Genomic DNA, 20,196 nt, shown 5'->3' on the forward strand with positions numbered 1-20,196 from the left:
CAAAAAACGATATTTCTAGTATACCTAGTATACTCCTTGTATACTTGATGTTCTTTTAATCAAAGAAACTTTTCTACTAATAAAAAAATGCATGTACCAAAAGCTGCACTTAAAATCTCTTGTTTTAAGCATGTATTAATTCTCTTATTCCATGCCCACAAGGTATTCTTAAAACTTAAGATGTGCATGCAACTGCCTTTTTTTGGATAAGTTAAAATGAATGTGCAACAAAATGACCATGTTATCAAAATAGCATACAAAACCGTACTCTGGAAAGAAATTATTTGATAAGTATGCTGTCAATTATAAGTTAACAACACAGTTATATCCCAGAGAAGTAATTCAAGATGTTTAATGTTAGTTCCCAACTACTAAGAACAATAGGTTTTTTGATACAATGGCATCAAGCAAATCCTCTTTCACTGGCCTGAGTTGATCAACAAGCACATGTGTGCACTCTTGAGCCAGCCTGCGAGTAATATGAGCTCCTATAAAGAAAGCAGAGTATTTATTATACATCACTTGTAGAATATTATCAAAAGTCACATTGAAAGCAGGAGCAAGAATTTTTTGAAGAGTCAGATGTTGCCTTGAGCAAAACCATACCATGTTTCCAGATATATTTGGGCGAAAAGATTATAAATATGATACCACCATAAAGCCTTTAGAGATTTTTGTAGTGTGATACCCCAGCTATCCTACATTTCTAAATGGGAAAATTTCTGAAAATTTGTTAAATATTGTTATTAGAAATGTAGGATAACCAGGTTATTACATTGAATTTAAGATTACCATTCAGATGCAATCCAAATAAATTGTGTCATGTCCAATAATATTTCAATTTTCATAATGAACCAAAATAATCACAGTAGCGAACAAATATTCAAGCAGCTGTACAATTTAGAGATGTAAGATAGCTAGAGCGATGTACAATTACGTGAAATGTAGGATAACTGGGTATCACATTTAGGGTCCCTTTACCAGCAGCATTTGGACCACATGGAGATAGGCATTTGATCATGCAGTGAAACTCATAGTTATTGTCTGGTCTTCTCTTTACTTTGATGAGTAACAAACAAAAGATGCACCAGCATTAAGCACTAAAAGTACAGCTACCAAGCATCTCAAGAATCTTAATTTCATGTTTATTATATCTCTAACCATGATTAGTTACATATGTAGGACCAATTACTTCCCCATAATCCTTACAACACAAGGTGATAGTTGTACTCAAAAAGGGGAAGGTGAGGCCATACGTTATTTGATTCAACTCATTCAATGGATAAAAGCAAATCTATAAACAAGGAAGCATTTGATTCCGTGATAGTGTCTTTTACTTTTCTGCACTGTTGATAGAACTCATATTATTATATTAAGAAGACCTTATTTGAACAAAAATCAAGACACGTATTATTGATGAAAATATAATAAGCAATATTTCCAAGATAAAAGCAAGTACATATCTCTTGATAGCTAAAAAAGGCACCTCTCACTTATAACCAATTACTGAAATTTTGTCTTGAAGGGGTTGATTCACTTGGGAGGACTCCGAGCAGACAAAAAATATGAGAGGAACAAAACAAAACCTGTATAGAGTGAAATCTCAAAGGAATAAGTAGAACATGATAGTGTAAAGTTTTATGTAATAGCACCAATTTTAAATGCTGTATTGCTTTTCCCCGGGTAGACATGACCTAATCAACAAAGAGATGGACATGATCATGTGATTGACAAGGATGTCAACATTTAAAAATAATAAGTGTGATCATGTAATCCTCAAGGATGTTATTTATATATATATATATATATATATATAATCTCAAAAACTGAACATCTCATGATGCTGTCAGCAAATGTCACACATGCAGCAGCTAAATGCAGCAAAAACATTTTACTTACCTCTAGGTTGCATTACCAGTTCCAAAAGAAACCGGGTCCCCCATCTTCTAAAGTTGTTTCCTTATTTGGGAGTTCATGAACTTTTTCCTTTTGCCCCAGATTCTTGTTAATGAATGTTCCATATTTGGAGCAATTTCTAATCCTAACTTTAGACAAAGTGTTGAAATGTCTTTTATTCAGAGGATTCAAAGAATTCAGTGCATCAACAACCATTTCTACATGGATCCGAGAAACTCCTTTGTCTTTGTTAATAATTACATCACAATCCGCAATCAGGAACCATAAGTTTGAAAAATATGAATCAGAAGTTAAACACAATACAAAAGCTGGAAAAATAACCATAATCTAGGAGAAAATTTTCACATGCACGCACACGCACACAGGTAACAAACAAGGCAAATCTAAAGATTGGCAAAGTCATTGCACGCCTTATGTGGCTTACACCAATAAGCCCCACCCCAACCATGGTTTCTGTCTTTCTGAACATGGTCCAGACCTCCTTAGATTAGAAGAATAATATATATATATATATATATATATATATAACGAGGGCTAAATTTAATGATTTAGTGGATTGGAAAATTGCAAGTACATACTTATGGATAAAAGGTCTAGGTATTTGGAAATTGAGTACTTTTAAGTTTTAACCATGCTTTGTTGGGAAAGTAGTTATGGAGATTTACAGAGAAGAATGGTAATGAGGAGAGTCGGAATACACACCAGTTTGTACAACATATGGCTTGGGAGTTTATAAAGTGATCAAAGCAAGGTGAGATTCCTTTTCCAGTTTCACATTAAGGATGGAACAAGAGCATGTTTTTGGTATGATATTTGGTGTGCTGATAGAGCTTTAGTGTCTTTATTCGCCGAGTTTAGAAGGAGATAAAAGCCGGGTGAGATTCCTTTTCCAGATATGTTGGATTTCATGTTTGGGAAATTACACATGCACCTGGTGGGTCATGAACCTACAACTTCACTCCCCCACCTCTCTCTTACAGGGGAAGGAGGTGCCAATTGAGCTAGATCTCATTGGTGTACACAATAGCACAATTTGTGTGAGTTCCACTCACCATTGAGAATTGGATTTGATAAACAATTATTCTGAGTTGTATTTAGCCCAAATTCATGCAATAGGGAATAAAAGATAAGGTGCCCTGGGCAATAAATAGACACAGTCATTTCACTAAATTAAGAATAGTTTTTTGATATCTTTGTTTGAATATTACATTATGACTAGGGGTTGTCATGTATAACCACAGTTGATTTTTAGACAATATGAATGTCCGTTTGTAATTCTTTAAGGAAGCTCACCATTTCAAACTTTCCTTTCTCTTGGTAAAATGCCTAACTTATCTATTGTTTATAGTAAAAAAATATACTGATTAAAAAATAAGATGATAATTGTGGGGCCCGGCCCAAAAATAATGGGCCATTCCAAATTCAGGCCCGTCCGAGGAGCGTCCTGTCCGAAGAGAAACCACGTATGAAGCATTACTCAATCCCAATAAACGCCAAGGAAACCTGTCCGAGGAGTAACTCCTCCTCGGACCTCACGAAGCCCATACGAGGAGCTCTTCCCAGCCACTTCAGTTCATCCTCCCAACATATAAAATGAATAAAATCCAAAATATCCCATGGAGAGCTACCACCACATTAATTGCGCCCCAACCACCCTCTTGGCCGCATTAATGAGGAAATGACCCCTGAACAGTACCGCCTTGGCCTCTGCAACTCACATGGGGAGAGATGAAGGCGTCTGATGGGACAGCCACTCAAGTAGGTGCTTAGATAGTCAACAAGTGTAGGGTTGAGATGAGAGAAGGGAACTATATAATGTAATGGAGTCCCTTAGAGAAGGGGACGAAAAATTCTGTATGAGGAACTAAAGAAATAAACTTATACGTGAGAGATCCATTTTCGTGTCTTTATTTTCTGCAACCATATTACCCATGCATCAGACTGCATAGACTCACTGAGGCCAAGTTCTTTGACCCATCCTCTACAAATATTTATTGTGGGTTGCACTTTGGGCCAGGGCCTGATCAATCGAATTTGGGCCAGGAAAATCGTGCAACTACAATTGGCGCCGTCTGTGGGAAGAACTAGAGCATCAGTTAGCACAACGGTCAAGCATGGCAGAACTAGGTCCGCACCAGGAGAATCCTCACCAGGCTAACTCCCAACAGACACAACCCGCCGAGTCCCAGAGGCAAAATAATCCCGTCAACCCGGGCCACAGGGGAAATCGTGAGGGAAGTGTGCATACTATCCGGACAAGCCAGAGTCACACTCAGATAGGTAGTCATGTGTCTCAGAAGCGAAATAGTCACCAGGCCATGCAGCGAGAGATAGATGATCTGAAGAGGAAGCTACGACGAGCACAGCGAAGGCGATCTCCTTCAGACTCAGACAAGTCCTCTAATGCGGAGGACGTGAGTTACCGACGAAGGTCAAGGACCCCCCCAAGTGAAACCTTTACCTACGAAAAGGAACTACGCCCTGTGCGGAAGTATGAGAGCACATCTAGTAAGGGTTCGGGAAACGACGCCATGAAGAAGGCGTTGGATCAGGTTTCAAGGTCCCCCTTCACGTATAGAATTGAAGGGGCTGAGCTGCCTCGACGTTTCAACCAACCAGCATTCGCCATCTATAGCGGTCGATCAGACCCGGTAGAGCATGTGAGTCAATTTAACCAAAAGATGGCGATCTACTCGCAAAATGAGGCCCTTATGTGCAAAATCTTCCCGTCCAGCTTGGGATCAATGGCGATGAGGTGGTTCAACGGCCTGAAGACAAATTCCATAAGCTCTTACAAGCAGCTCACTCGGGATTTCTGCTCTCGCTTTATCACCAACACCAGAGTCCCTAGGCCCCTCGGTTCGCTATTGTCCTTGTCCATGCACGAGGGAGAGACTCTGAAAGCATACTCCGATAGATACTGGGAAGTATATAATGACCTGGATGATAACCACGATGCTGTCGCTATCAGCACATTCAAAAGCGGCCTCCCCACCGACCATGGCTTAAGGAAGTCCCTCACTGGTAAACCAGTTGCCAACGTTGATCAGTTGAGGGATAGGATAGACAAGTACAAAAGAGTGGAGGAAGATCAGCTGCAAGGGAGGGGGAAGGAGAAGGTTATCCACCCCAAAGCAAATGATTTCAGGTCGGAACGGCACAATCATGGTCAGCCGAGGAGAGATTTTTCGCGACAGGCTGGGCAGAGTAACCCGCAAACAGTGAATGCCATATTCAGAGAGCCCGTACAACAGGTACTGGAGAAAGTAAGAGATGAACCCTATTTCAGGTGGCCGGGAAAGATGGCTGGAGAACCTTCCAAACGTAACCAGAACCTGTACTGCCACTATCATCAAGACCATGGGCACACTACCGAGGACTGCAGGAATCTGTGGAATCATCTGGATCAGTTGGTCCGAGAAGGAAAGTTACGTCACCTGCTGCACCCATCGAGTGGCCACACCGGCCAAGCAACACAAGAACCTCGAAAGGACGTGACCTTAAGACCACCCACCGGGACGATACATGTCATCTTCGCTGCACCAGGAAGAACGGGACCACCCATCCCCAGGGTGTTAGCTGTTGATCGGCTCCCCTCCGGGAGCAGGCAGAGGGAACACAAAAGGTCAAAAAAGGGAAGCTCTTTGATACTGGGGTTCTCGAATGAGGATAAGAGAGGAACTATTCAACCTCACGATGATGCCTTGGTGGTCACTCTGAGGATTGGGGGCTTTGACGTGAAAAGGGTGCTGGTGGATTCGGGAAGTGCAGTAGAGATAATGTACCCTGATCTATACAAGGGGCTGAACCTGAAGTCAGAAGATTTGGCAGTTTATGATTCCCCCCTTCTTAGCTTCGAGGGAAGAATGGTTACGCCAAAGGGACAAATCCGACTACCCGTACAGACTGGCGCGGAGGTGGTGGAAGTGAATTTTATCGTCGTCGATGCTTACTCACCCTACACCGCGATAGTCGCCAGGCCATGGATCCACGCCCTGGAAGCCGTAACCTCCACACTTCATCAGAAGGTGAAATACCCATCCAAAGGACAAGTGGAAGAGATCCGAGGAGATCAGTCCGTATCCAGGCAGTGTATGGTGGCCGCCGTCTTACAACGGCCCCATGCCGAGTCCTCGGCCCCTGAAAATTTATAGCAATCAGCCGCCTCGGCAGAGCAAAATGACGGACTGGCCGAGGAGATAGGGTGTGAAAGTTTAGATAAAATCGCTATCAACGGCGACCCGGAGAAGTTCTTTCTGGTCGGCTCGGAATTGCCCTCTCAAGAAAAGGAGGAACTGGTCGGATTTCTTAGAGAAAATGTCGACGTATTCGCATGGGATGCCTACGACGCCCCGGGCGTCGATCCTAGCCTTATTTGTCATCACCTGAACGTCAACCCCTCTTTCACTCCGAAGAAGTAGCCACCCCGACGCCCTTCAAAGGAACATGCTAGTGCCGTAAAAGACGAAGTGGCAAAGCTAAAAAGAGCGGGGGCTATCAAGGAGGTCTTTTACCCAGAATGGCTGGCAAACACTGTGGTGGTAAAGAAGAAGACAGGGAAATGGAGGGTCTGCGTAGACTTCACGGACCTGAACAAGGCATGCCCAAAGGACCCATTCCCCCTACCCCGAATTGATCGATTGGTGGATGCAACCGTGGGGCACCCTCGAATGAGCTTCCTGGACGCCTTCCAAGGCTATCATCAGATACCCCTTGCGCTAGAGGACCAAGAGAAAACGGCTTTCATGACGCCCATCGGAAACTATCATTACAAGGTGATGCCGTTTGGGCTAAAGAACGCAGGTTCAACCTACCAAAGAATGATGACTCGGATGTTTGAACCACAACTGGCAAGATCATTGAGGTTTATATAGATGATATGGTCGTCAAGAGTAGAAGGGCGTCCGAGCACGTGAAGGACCTCGGAACAATCTTCACCATATTAAGGGAGCACCGGTTGCGGCTGAATGCCTCCAAATGTTCATTCGGGGTCGGGTCTGGGAAATTCCTAGGGTATATGGTCACCCACAGGGGAATAGAAGTAAGTCCCGATCAAATCAAAGCCATTAACAGCCTACAGGCTCCTCGGAATCCGAAGGAAGTACAGAAGCTCACTGGTATGATTGCGGCATTGAACCGGTTCATATCGAGATCGGCGGATCGATGTCGGCCTTTCTACCTCCTGATAAACAAGTGGAAAGAGTTTGCATGGTCGGAGGATTGCGTTCAGGCTTTCCAGCAACTTAAAGACTACCTGTCCCGGCCACCCATCATGTCCAGCCCTGAGGCGGATGAGGTGCTGTTTGCCTACACCGCCGTAGCTCCCCACGCTGTAAGCCTGGTACTGATACGGGATGATAATGGGGTGCAGCGACCGGTGTACTATGTGAGCAAATCACTACATGAGGCCGAGGTGCGATACCTACCCTTAGAAAAGGCAATTCTGGCAATAGTGCATGCAACCCGAAAACTTCCTCACTACTTTCAGGCGCACACGGTCATCGTTCTGACTCAGCTTCCCCTCCGAGCAGTGCTTCGAAGCGCTGACTATACAGGAAGGATCGCCATGTGGAATGCGCTCTTGGGAGCCTTTGATATAAAATATATGCCCAGATCCTCCATCAAAGGGCAGGTCCTCGCAGACTTGGTAGCGGAGTTTGCTGAGCCCTCCATAGAAACAATAACCGAGAAGAGGGACATGGATGGGAAGTCGGTTGGTGCGATCTCAACAGGGAGGAACACGCATTGGAAGGTCTACGTAGATGGCGCAGCCAACCAGAGAGGGTCAGGAGTTGGGATAGTTTTAATATCCCCGGACGGTGCTGCCATTGAAAAATCATTAAGGCTCGGATTCTCGGCTATGAATAATGAAGCCGAATACGAAGCCTTACTTCAAGGGATGATGATGGTTCAAAGGTTGGGCGGAAAAATGATAGAAGCGTTCTCGGACTCCAGACTGGTAGTCGGACAGGTGATGGGTGAGCTGGAAGCCCGAATACTAGGATGCAAGAGTATCTGGGACAAGTCAAGCGGCTGCAGACGAATTTTGAGTCCTTCAATCTGACACACATTTCCAGGAGTGGCAACACCCATGCGGACTCGCTGGCCACTCTCGCCACGTCCTCGGCACATAATCTGCCGCGAGTGATCCTGGTTGAAGATCTAGCCCAGGCAAGTCCCATCAGTAGAGGCCCTGCCAGAGTCCACCAGATCAGAAAGAGTCACAGCTGGATGGATCCCATAAAGAACTTCCTGCAAAACGACGTCTTGCCGGAAGAAAAGTTGGAAGCCGAGGAGATACGAAGGAATGCTCCTCGGTTTTGGCTGTCAGAGGACCACAAACTATATCGGCGCTCCTATTCTGGGCCGTACCTACTCTGCGTACACCCAGAAGAATCCGAATCTCTGCTTGAGGAGTTACACGAGGAGATTTGTGGAAGTCATACCGGAGGGAGATCGCTGGCACACAGGGCACTTACCCAGGGGTACTGGTGGCCGAACATGCAGAGAGAGGCCCAAGAATACGCTAAGAAGTGCGATCAGTGCCAAAGATTCGCCCCGAATATCCACCAACCCGGAGGAGTTCTCAACCCCCTCTCGAGTCCATGGCCGTTCGCACAATGGGGCCTTGATCTAGTTGGACCCTTCCCCAAGGCCGCAGGGAACAAGCGATACATAATAGTCGGAACGGACTACTTCACCAAATGGGTGGAGGCTGAACCATTGGCCAACATTAGGGACGTGGACGCCCAAAAATTCATCTGGAAGAACATCATCACCCGCTTCGGGACCCCGCGTACACTCATTTCCGACAATGGTCTGCAGTTCGACAGTAAAAACTTTAGGGAGTATTGCCGCGAGTTTGGAATCATCAACCGATATTCCACCCCCACCTACCCTCAGGGAAATGGGCAGGTCGAAGCCGTGAACAAGGTCATAGTGAACGGACTGAAGAAGAGGTTGGACGAGGCGAAGGGGAGATGGGTAGAAGAACTCCCCCATGTCTTATGGACTTATCGGACGACGCCGCGACAATCGACCGGTGAGACCCCCTTCTCGATGACTTACGGGGCTGAGGCCGTGCTCCCGATTGAGAACAACTTTCCCACATTGAGGTCTAGATCGTTTACCCCAAGCGATAACGACGAGTTATTGGAACGGAGTCTGGACCTAGCCGAGGAAAGAAGGGAAAAAGCGATGATTCATGTGGCCTATTATCACCAGAAGCTGAGACAAGGGTATGATGCTAACGTCAAACCACGGCCTCTAGGGCCAGGTGATCTCGTAATGAGGAAGATTCTTGGCAGCGCAAAGAACCCCTCTTGGGGCAAGTTGGGGCCCAATTGGGAGGGACCATACCGTGTCACATCCGTGGCCGGAATAGGCGCCTATTACCTAGAAGATTTAGATGAAAAAGTTGTACCTCGACCATGGAATGTAAATAACCTTAGAAGATATTATTATTAATGAGAATGGCTTAGCACACGTTTTCTTTCATGATTATCCGCTGCTTGCTGGGCTACTGACAACTATTCATAGTTTTAAACAGAACCCAAGTCCTGCATGGCTCCTCGGACCACAGACTTGGGGGAAATTATTACTAATATAAGTTTTAAACAGAACCTAGTCCTGCATGGCTCCACGGACCACAGACTAAGGGGAAATTAATACTTAAGGCAACTATCCATAGTTTTAAACAGAACCCAAGTCCTGCATGGCTCCTCGGACCACAGACTTGGGGGAAATTATTACTAATATAAGTTTTAAACAGAACCTAGTCCTGCATGGCTCCACGGACCACAGACTAAGGGGAAATTAATACTTAAGGCAACTATCCATAGTTTTAAACAGAACCCAAGTCCTGCATGGCTCCTCGGACCACAGACTTGGGGGAAATTATTACTAATATAAGTTTTAAACAGAACCTAGTCCTGCATGGCTCCACGGACCACAGACTAAGGGGAAATTAATACTTAAGGCAACTATCCATAGTTTTAAACAGAACCCAAGTCCTGCATGGCTCCTCGGACCACAGACTTGGGGGAAATTATTACTAATATAAGTTTTAAACAGAACCTAGTCCTGCATGGCTCCACGGACCACAGACTAAGGGGAAATTAATACTTAAGGCAACTATTCATAGTTTTAAACAGAACCCAAGTCCTGCATGGCTCCTCGGACCACAGACTTGGGGGAAATTATTACTCAGAACAGAACTAAGGGGGAAATTAATACTTAAGGCAACTATTCATAGTTTTAAACAGAACCCAAGTCCTGCATGGCTCCTCGGACCACAGACTTGGGGGAAATTATTACTAATATAAGTTTTAAACAGAACCTAGTCCTGCATGGCTCCACGGACCACAGACTAAGGGGAAATTAATACTTAAGGCAACTATCATAGTTTTAAACAGAACCAAGTCCTGCATGGCTCCTCGGACCACAGACTTGGGGGAAATTATTACTAATATAGTTTTAAACAGAACCTAGTCCTGCATGGCTCCACGGACCACAGACTAAGGGGAAATTAATACTTAAGGCAACTATTCATAGTTTTAAACAGAACCCAAGTCCTGCATGGCTCCTCGGACCACAGACTTGGGGGAAATTATTACTAATATAAGTTTTAAACAGAACCTAGTCCTGCATGGCTCCACGGACCACAGACTAAGGGGAAATTAATACTTAAGGCAACTATCCATAGTTTTAAACAGAACCCAAGTCCTGCATGGCTCCTCGGACCACAGACTTGGGGGAAATTATTACTAATATAAGTTTTAAACAGAACCTAGTCCTGCATGGCTCCACGGATCACAGACTAAGGGGAAATTAATACTTAAGACAACTATTCATAGTTCTAAACAGAACCTAAGTCCTGCATGGCTCCTCGGGCCACAGACTTGGGGGAAATTATTGCTTATGGTAGATTGGGAGATCATTACTTAAAGGAAACCATTTTAATACGTGCGCGCAGTCTGGCACCATCGCAACCCTCAGATGCGCAGCCCAAAAACCCATTTTTATCTTGACCGTTTATCTGTATCTACATAGTTGCAAATGTTCAAAGAAGAGCGCTACTGACGTGCATCCATAGTAAGCAAAACGAACATTTTATATTAATATTCCGAGTACATTAGAAAGAGAGGTCCTTACAAAAGAGTGGGAAAATTGGATGACTCTCGGTCAAAAAAGGAAAAAGTACAAAGATCAAAAGCCTAGAAGGCTAAGCCACAGCAGGAGGATCTCCTTTCTGCTCGGGCTGAGGAGGCGGAACCTCGATGGTAGAGTCTACGACAGGATCATTCGCCATATCGGGCGCAAGGACAGCATCAGGCGTCGCCAGATCCTGCTCAGAGGCAGCTTGGACACCATCAGGATGCGCTCGGATCTCTTTAGGATAGAAGATGCTCTCGGGCAGTCTCAGCGCCGAGTCAGTAGGAACTCCTGCAACGTCGAGGGCACGAGACCATGAGATATCGCAATATTCCTGGCATACCTCGGGGATTTCCTCGGATAGCCTGGCCTCCGTCTCTTCGGCCCCGAGCTGGCGTGCGGCACTTTTCTCAGCCTCTGTGGCCTCTCGGATCAGTTGGGCCTCCTCTTTGGCCCGTCGCAGCTCATCCTCGACCCTTTGCAGAGCGGTCTTGAGATCCTGCACTGCCTGTTTCTCGGTGGCAAGGTTAATCTGGGTCGAGAACAGCTCCTTGCGCTGGTCCTCCGCCTGGGCCTCAGCACTCTTCAAACCAGCCTCTGCAGACTTGCGCCGGTTCTCCGACTCCTTGAACTTGTCCATAAGTTCAGTGTAATCGTGCTGGAGGGACCCCAAGGTTTTCTCTACCTCCGCTCGCGCCTGATTCTCGACCTCAGCCCGACTACTATTACCACGGCAAAATTCCTCAGCTACGAACACCTGCTGGGTAATCTACAAACGAAACAAGATTGCTGTAATCTAAGGTCAAAGAAATTAATGAAATAGTAAAAGGATTACTTACCATCGCGAGATCCCTTTTAAGGGATAGGAAGATCTCGGGCTGAGAGAAGCGCCTATAAGCCTCCATATCCCGAGGAAGGAGTAGGGGCTGCTCTAAGGCCTCGGCCACGTAGCCCGCCCGGCCTCGATTGTAATCTCGGATCGAAGCATTGTAGGGAATGGCCACCCCATCCAGCTCTAATCTGGGGCCCCATACACGCGGGGTAGCACGTACATCCGCAAGAGTCTCCTCGTCTCGACTCTCCGAGGAGTTTCCCCTTCTGCTCCTTGGCGCGCGAGTGGTTTTTTGCTGCTTGGTCGGTTGGGCAACCACCTCGCCCTCCTCAGGAGTGTCGGCTGGCCTTTTCTTCTTTAAGTCCGGATTAACCTTAAGGCCAAGGTCTGAGGTGTCCGTAGGAGCCACAGGAGGGAGGGTCTTGCCCTGTGGTGGAGTTGGTGCCTTCGAGGACTGTCCTTTCGGCAACCGGCCTTTCCCTCGAGAGGCCATCAGCTCCTTTAGAGTTTTTCCTTTTTCTGCCATGGGCTCTATCTCCTCGTCCGAAGTATCGTCCGAGCAGAGAACGATGGAAGGAACACCAACTGCAGAATGTCGGTCCCACTCTCCTTCGGGATCAGAAAATTCCACCAGGGGGGTCTGTTGAACTTCCTCCTCAAAATAAAACTCGTCTATTTCTGCCTCAAGGGAAAGACGAGATGATTCAGCTTCCTCTTCGACCTGAGCGGCAGCACCAGGCTCGTTTGGCGGAGGTAGCTGCTCTGCCAAGTAGGGATCTCTAACACCGGGCAACACAACTGGTGGCAGATCGTGTTCAGCTAGGAGCCTGTCCCTGGACACGTCAATCCGAGCCAACCTCGGACTACCAGCCCTTATGGCGTGACCGATGGCCTGGAAAGAGCTGCTCAGGGGTTGATAGCCCAGAACCAGATGGGCAGCACGCAACTGCTCGTCCTCGGAAACGTAGATCTCCGACCTAAGAAGGTAGTTCAGCGCTGGCACGTTTACAAAGTTTAGCCGAGGGGCGACGTGAATTTTATCTGCAAACAATCAAGGAAAAGGGGATTAGTCCACGAAATCTTCCAATTATAAAGAAAGCAAAAAGTGTAACCCCTCAATGCTAAATCCTATCCCAAAGGGGACCGATCCTAGAGACGCCGCACCTGGGTTTCCTGCCCGAGTTGGACAATGAATACCGTCGAACCACTCCTTAGAAGCAATAGGGAAATCATTCTTCACTGTCTTATTGGATATTGGGAGACAAGAGATCAACCTAACGTCCTCACTCCGGGATTTAAGATAATACCCCTCATCCCCGAGGCGATGACATTCGTACAGATAAGCCACATCGTGCCAAGTAAGGCCTAGATTCATCCGCTCGTTTAAGACATCTACACAGCCTAGTATCTTGAACATATTCGGGGCACACTGGTACGGCGTCAACCTATGGTTGAACAAGTACTCTCTTGTAATCCTACGCATGGGAAGTGTCATCCCTCCCTCTATGAAGGCAATCATGGGGATAACGACTTCTCCCGCACGCCTATATGTCAATATTCCTTCAAGAGGACAGTACCGCAGCCCAACCCCCGGGGGAATGTGATATTTAGCCCTAAAGGCTTCCATAGCGGCGGGGGTGTTAACTAATTTCTCAAATCTACCCATCTGGACTGAACCGAGGAACAAAAGTAAAGACTCAGAAAAAAAAAAGTAGAGTCCGAGGAGGAAATTGAAACAGCAAGATGAACGAAATGTACTGGTACCTTCACAAAACGTTCAATGAGGCGCCTGGGAATCTCTCGTGGACGAAACGCTTCACAAAAACGGCTACGATGGCGTAACGGTCGCAAGTGTTCGTGTATCTCTGGGGTTCGATGGAGTTCTCTGGAAGCCTCTAAGGTTTGTGAAATGCAGATAAAAGAAGAAACTGAACCCCTATGACGTCTTATATAGCCAGGAGGAGAGAGAAAAGATCGCTCCTGCCTAAAAATACGGGAAAAAACGATAGCCGTTCGATCTACGCCACACCGTTGGATGAGGGAACATAACGCCTCTAGAAGTTAATGGCTGCGCCTCGTAAATTGCAGCGCGTCAGAAGTAACGGTCCGCACGCGCGCCACACGCTCTCCTTATTTCCACCCTCTCCCAAAATATCAAAACCCCGTCTTTTCCTCCTCGGAGGGAGATAGAAACCGGAGTTTTGAGGGGCTAATGTGGGGCCCGGCCCAGAAATAATGGGCCATTCCAAATTCAGGCCCGTCCGAGGAGCGTCCTGTCCGAAGAGAAACCACGTATGAAGCATTACTCAATCCCAATAAACGCCAAGGAAACCTGTCCAAGGAGTAACTCCTCCTCGGACCTCACGAAGCCCATACGAGGAGCTCTTCCCAGCCACTTCAGTTCATCCTCCCAACATATAAAATGAATAAAATCCAAAATATCCCATGGAGAGCTACCACCACATTAATTGCGCCCCAACCACCCTCTTGGCCGCATTAATGAGGAAATGACCCCTGAACAGTACCGCCTTGGCCTCTGCAACTCACATGGGGAGAGATGAAGGCGTCTGATGGGACAGCCACTCAAGTAGGTGCTTAGATAGTCAACAAGTGTAGGGTTGAGATGAGAGAAGGGAACTATATAATGTAATGGAGTCCCTTAGAGAAGGGGACGAAAAATTCTGTATGAGGAACTAAAGAAATAAACTTATACGTGAGAGATCCATTTTCGTGTCTTTATTTTCTGCAACCATATTACCCATGCATCAGACTGCATAGACTCGCTGAGGCCAAGTTCTTTGACCCATCCTCTACAAATATTTATTGTGGGTTACGCTTTGGGCCAGGGCCTGATCAATCGAATTTGGGCCAGGAAAATCGTGCAACTACAATAATAATTACCTTTACCTATCATAAAATGATTTGCTAAGTCCTGAATTTCATTTCATTGATAGTGACATTATATATATATATATATATATATATACACACACACAATAGGAAACCTATAGCGTCCACTTCATGATACTTGCTCTTTATCACTAAGCCAAGACTCCAATTGGTTTCTTTTAGGTGTGGGCGGGATTTGAACCCAAGTCATTAGTTCAACAACAAGAAACTTTACCAATTGGCTAATTGGAAACCACCATTGATAGTGCCATTCTTTTACTAGAGGATTCGAGCAAAAGTAGAAATATTTGTGGGGACAAATTGATAGTGCCCATTCTTTTGCTTGTTAGCTTTGATGACTTTTTAGAGGTATTCCAAGACATGAGACTAATTATGGAACAAAGAAACCATCAAATCAAAAAAAAAAAAAAAAAAAAAAAAAAAAAAAAAAAAAGAACATCAAAATATATTTGACCAAGCAGCATCCTGCCACTGGCTAATAGTAAGGCACGAAGGATGATAGATAGCCTAGGTCTAAGAATCACCCATTGTCCAGTACCATGCTGAGATAAGAGTAAACCTAGAAGTCTAAATTATAAAAATTTTAATTACATTAGCAGGCCTTCAGAGTGTAAATGAATGTGTAACTATAAAAATTTAGATATTAGGAAATTGAATTATAAGAGCACATGCTAGAGTACCTTTGCGACCTACTTTGTAAGTTCCCCTTGCAAATATATAGTACTTATCTTCACCTGTCATATACATCAGACCTAGTTAGAAATCAACATAAGCCTGAACCTTAAAATAAGAACAGACGTAAAATATTATGTTTCAAAGCTATAGAACAAATCAGTGAAAACGATAACATTATACAAGTAAAATAATTTTTATTCAAAACTGGAGATAGTCCAAATACACAATATGCAATTATGTACGGTGAACTACTCCCAAAGAAATACAATATCTAGCTCACAAGATCTCAAAAAAAAAAAAAAAAAAAAAAAAAAAACGAGGGAATGCTTCCCAATACTGTCATCTGCGCAACATCATTTGCTTAATTACATTATTAGTCCTATCAACTCCACCAAAATCTCTACCATTCCTCTCTTGCCAAATAGTCCACAACACACACAAGGGAATAGCCTTCCAAATCTCCAAAATTCCTTAGACAATAAAAATTTTCCTTTCCAACATCTAAAATCACAGTCTTCAGAATGACCCAAAAAGAGAGTAAACACAAACATGCTCAATTTTCACATACTAAAATGCAAGACCAAATCTGTAATATGTACAGAAACCAAACATTGAATTGGTCTCAAGCCAAAAATTCCCACCACAGGGTCTACCTTGTCCACCACCCATGAATTTGCTAAAACCCCAAAAACCCTTCAGAACTCGTTTCTTGAACTCAACAATACAGATGCCAAAATTTTGACATTGGAGATAAAATAAAAAAGCACACAAACTTGGAACTCTTACACTATTATAACAAAAGACAATGTTTAGAAAACATAAATCATATAAAAAAATAAAAAAATAAAAACCAAAGTTAACAACAACCACAATGGTAGTGTGAAAAGTGTAGTTAAACTTTAATCCTTTGATTCTGAGATGATTACTACATCACAAACAAAAGTAACAATGATTGTTCAATTTCCAATTTTGATGAAATAAGTGAGTGCCAAATAAATAATGAAGAAATGGGGTTTGGGTGAAGAAGAAGAAGAAGAAAAGGTGTAAGTGAAGCTACCTGAGACAGGGTCTATAGGAAAGAGAGCCCACACCATAGTTTGTCAAATTTCTTCTTCTTTCTGATTTCTGTCTCTTGTCATTTTATTAGTCGAACGGAAGCGCCCCGAGCGATACAGACAGACCGGGGGCCAATGTGCGCGTTACTAGACTACTAGTTACTACCACTTGCCAATTACATGGCCAATTTCAACAAGGCTGATCCACAGCGCCGTTATGCAGTTTGCAACAAGGATTTCAGACCTGGACCATTCATTGAACCGTAAAAAAAAGAGATTCAAGATTTTTGAGGTTGAACTGAGGTTGAACCGGGGTCGAACTGTGATGACGTCATAATTAATTAAAGCCTAAATATAGATATTAAATTTATAAAACTAGCAAAATTGACAATACATCTATATATGTGAGTGAAATTTAATGATTTTCAAGCATATATTTAATAATTAAATAAGAAAGTTAATAAAATAAAATAATAACCATGAAAATATTACAATTTATAATTAATTTTTGAAGTAAAGTTGAATATCTTTGAAGGATTTTAATTATAATTTTTTTTTATTCCTTGTAAAAGATGGATAATTTAATTAAATAGAATAAAATTGTGTTAAGTTGTTTAAAAAAAAAATTGTTAAGGGGTTGGACCGCACGGTTCTTACCGGTTCGTGCGGTCCAGCCCTGGTTTTAACGATTCACGGAATTAACAAAAAATCCGGTTCTTTATTCTTAAAAAACCGATTGTCATCCTAGTTCCCGGTTTTCACGGTCCGACCTCCCAGTCCGGTCCGGTTTTGAAAATTATGGTTTGCAAGCGGCTAAATTCTATAATAGAGAGTGTGGGCTAGTTTTCAAGAAAAATGAATTAAACATGTGTGAGATATATTTAAATATTTAAGGAGAAAGTGTGCTAATTTTTAAGAAAAAAGTTTCTAAGTTTTTAGGTATTTTTTTTTTAATTACAATTTTAACCTAATTTTTTATTTTTTAAGAATAAGGATTATTTAATTTGATTAGGGGTATTTTTGACTTTTTTTAACCATAACTAATTTTTTGAATCGTCTTAATATATAGAGAAGAGATAATGTCTAACCCCATACATTCACTTATTCTTTTCCATTTTTTTAATCGATTTCAATTAACTCAATAAATAAAATATTTTGTTATCTATATATCATATCATATTATATACTATATAATAAAAGTTGCGCTTAGATACCGTGGTTGCGATTTTTAGATTTTAAAAAAATATATGTAATTTTTCTTCTTTTATAATTTTTAAGTTGATAACATTTTAATTTGAATACAATCCAAATTCTTCATCTTATCCATGTAATCCTTATTTTGTACGTGTACTGTATTATAAAAAAATGCAGCAACTTTCTTATTTTGTATGAGTAGTGTATTATAAAAAAATGCAACAACTTTCTTATTTTTTAATTACTACACTATACGTAAAAAGAAAACATTTATATATATATAAAAAAAAAAGTCTAATGCATCTTAAATTGCAACAACGTATACTACACTAAAAAAATTATGTCTAATGTATCTTAAATTGCAAAAACGTAGAGATATAGTGTAATCTAATTCTTCTTATTTTTTTAATTACTACACTAAAAAAAAAGGTCTAATCAATATTGCAATTTTTTTTAGTTTTTTTAGGAAGAATTTTTTTTAGATTTAAAATGATAAGAGACGTAAAAAAAAAAAAAAAAAAAAAAAAAAAAGCCCTCATCGCACGTGCTTTCACTCGGGTGATGAGGCTTTTTTTTTTTTGTTAGTGATCCTATTTTGTAGAGTTTTTTTATTCTCTCTCTCTCTCTCTCTCTCTCTCTCTCTCTCTCTCTCTCTCTCTCTCTCTATATATATATATATATATATATTATTTTGAAAATCTAATTTATAAGTGGATAAAGCAATTTAAAAATTAATAGGAGAGTGGTCCTATTTTTTAGGCAATGTTTTAGTGGGAGTTGAAGTTGCATTTTTACCGGATTGTCCTTTAATTTTGTATCTACTTAAATATAAGGGTGTAGGGGCTTTTTTGAACTAAAAAAAATAAGGAATTCAAATAGGGTAAGCCCTTTAAATAATAGTACAAAAAAAAAAATAAAAAATAAAAACCTTGGAAACATGGATAAGATAACTACTTAGATTAGGATCGTGTAACCATTAGTATTTTATTTTAAATTAATAATTAAAAATTATAGATAAAAAATAATTTTAGACAAAAATACACGCTGTTGATTAGAATTTCACATAGAATTGGTGTTTCTTTAATTCCAAACCATCTAATAATTTCTCTTATAATTTAACTTCAATAAATTCTATGTCTAATTGAACTCTTCCAAGTCCTAATTTCCAATTTTTTTGGATAAACATGCATCCTAAGTGAGGAGTTTTACATTTTGTTCTTCTTCTTTTTTTAAATGTTTAGCATCTTCACAATTGAAAATTCTCTATATATACAGTTTTTTTTAGTGTATTCTTACATATTTATATGCACAACTTCATATATGACTTCTTTCTTTCTTTCTTTTTAATAATTTTTTTGTAGATAGAAACACTACTTATTGTTCTAATCGATTTTCTCTCCCCATTATTAATAATAAGTTTGTATCTCTCTTTTTGTTTGTAGTAGAATGCTTTATCAAAACCACACTATTACAGGTATGTTTCTATTTTTGCTTTTGTTTTTATGTCTCGACTATGAGTCATAAATGCAATTAAAAATCCATGAAATCAATTATATGAATCTCTATAAATATTTCACCTTTATGATTTGTCAAGCATCAATTATTATTTGAGTTTGTTTTGTTTGTAGTAGAATGTTTTATCAAAGCCACCATCCACTCTATTACAGGTATGTTTATTCTCTTTATTTTTGTTTTTTATGGTTCTGTTTATGAGTCATAAAGTTAATCTTAAATCCATGAAATTCATTATACAAGCCTATATAAATAATTCACATTTATGATTTGTCATTAGTTATTATTTGAGTTTTTTTTTTTTTTTTTTTTTTTTTTTTTTTTTTTTTTGTAGTAGTAGAATGCTTTATCAAAGTCACCATCCATATTATTATGGGTATGTTTCTCTTCTTTATTATTTTTGTGTGTGTTTTTTTAATTTCTGGTTTTTCTTATGAGTCATTAAAAGCAGGAAATATATTATATAAAAGTCTATAAATATTTCACCTTCTTCTATAAATATTTCACTTTCATGATTTGTACGCATCAATTATTATTTGAGTTAAACTTAAAGGTGTGAAGATTTATCCTTTTATCGCTCTACTATTCTTCCTTTTTATCCTACAAAAATATGTTTAGTTTTTTTTTTCTTCTTCTTTTGTTTGGCTTTGCATTTATGAATTATTTGTACTCATCTTTTTTTTTTTTTCCTCATAGGCTTTATCTATTAATTATTTAAGAATTATCAAATTTTGTATTTCCTCCTACAACAAGGGTTTCATCTTTTTTTTATTTCTAGGTTGTATAAGAGAATTATGTTTATTTTTTTTGGCAAATGTAATACTGTGGGGCCAGAGAATTTATGACCCCGGCCCACTTTACATTAGGGCCCAAGGCCCGAGCCGAGGAAAGGCATTGCTGAGGACATACAATGAAAGTCCAAATGGCCTAGGAATATAGCCGAGGACG

At 41.6% G+C, this 20,196-nt stretch overlaps 1 long non-coding RNA gene across 1 annotated transcript; it reads right to left on the reverse strand.

Annotated features, from left to right (window-relative positions):
• Positions 1–257: 257 nt before the first annotated feature.
• Positions 258–16,705, reverse strand: LOC115979775. Its single transcript, XR_004089196.1, has 3 exons — positions 16,545–16,705; positions 15,493–15,546; positions 258–488 (listed from the first exon to the last, which is right to left on the reverse strand). It is a non-coding gene; the product is annotated as an uncharacterized LOC115979775 (long non-coding RNA).
• Between the last annotated feature and the right edge of the window lie 3,491 nt (positions 16,706–20,196).

The sequence above is a fragment of the Quercus lobata genome, chromosome 3, assembly GCF_001633185.2.
Source record: "Quercus lobata isolate SW786 chromosome 3, ValleyOak3.0 Primary Assembly, whole genome shotgun sequence".
NCBI classification, from domain to species: Eukaryota; Viridiplantae; Streptophyta; class Magnoliopsida; order Fagales; family Fagaceae; genus Quercus; species Quercus lobata.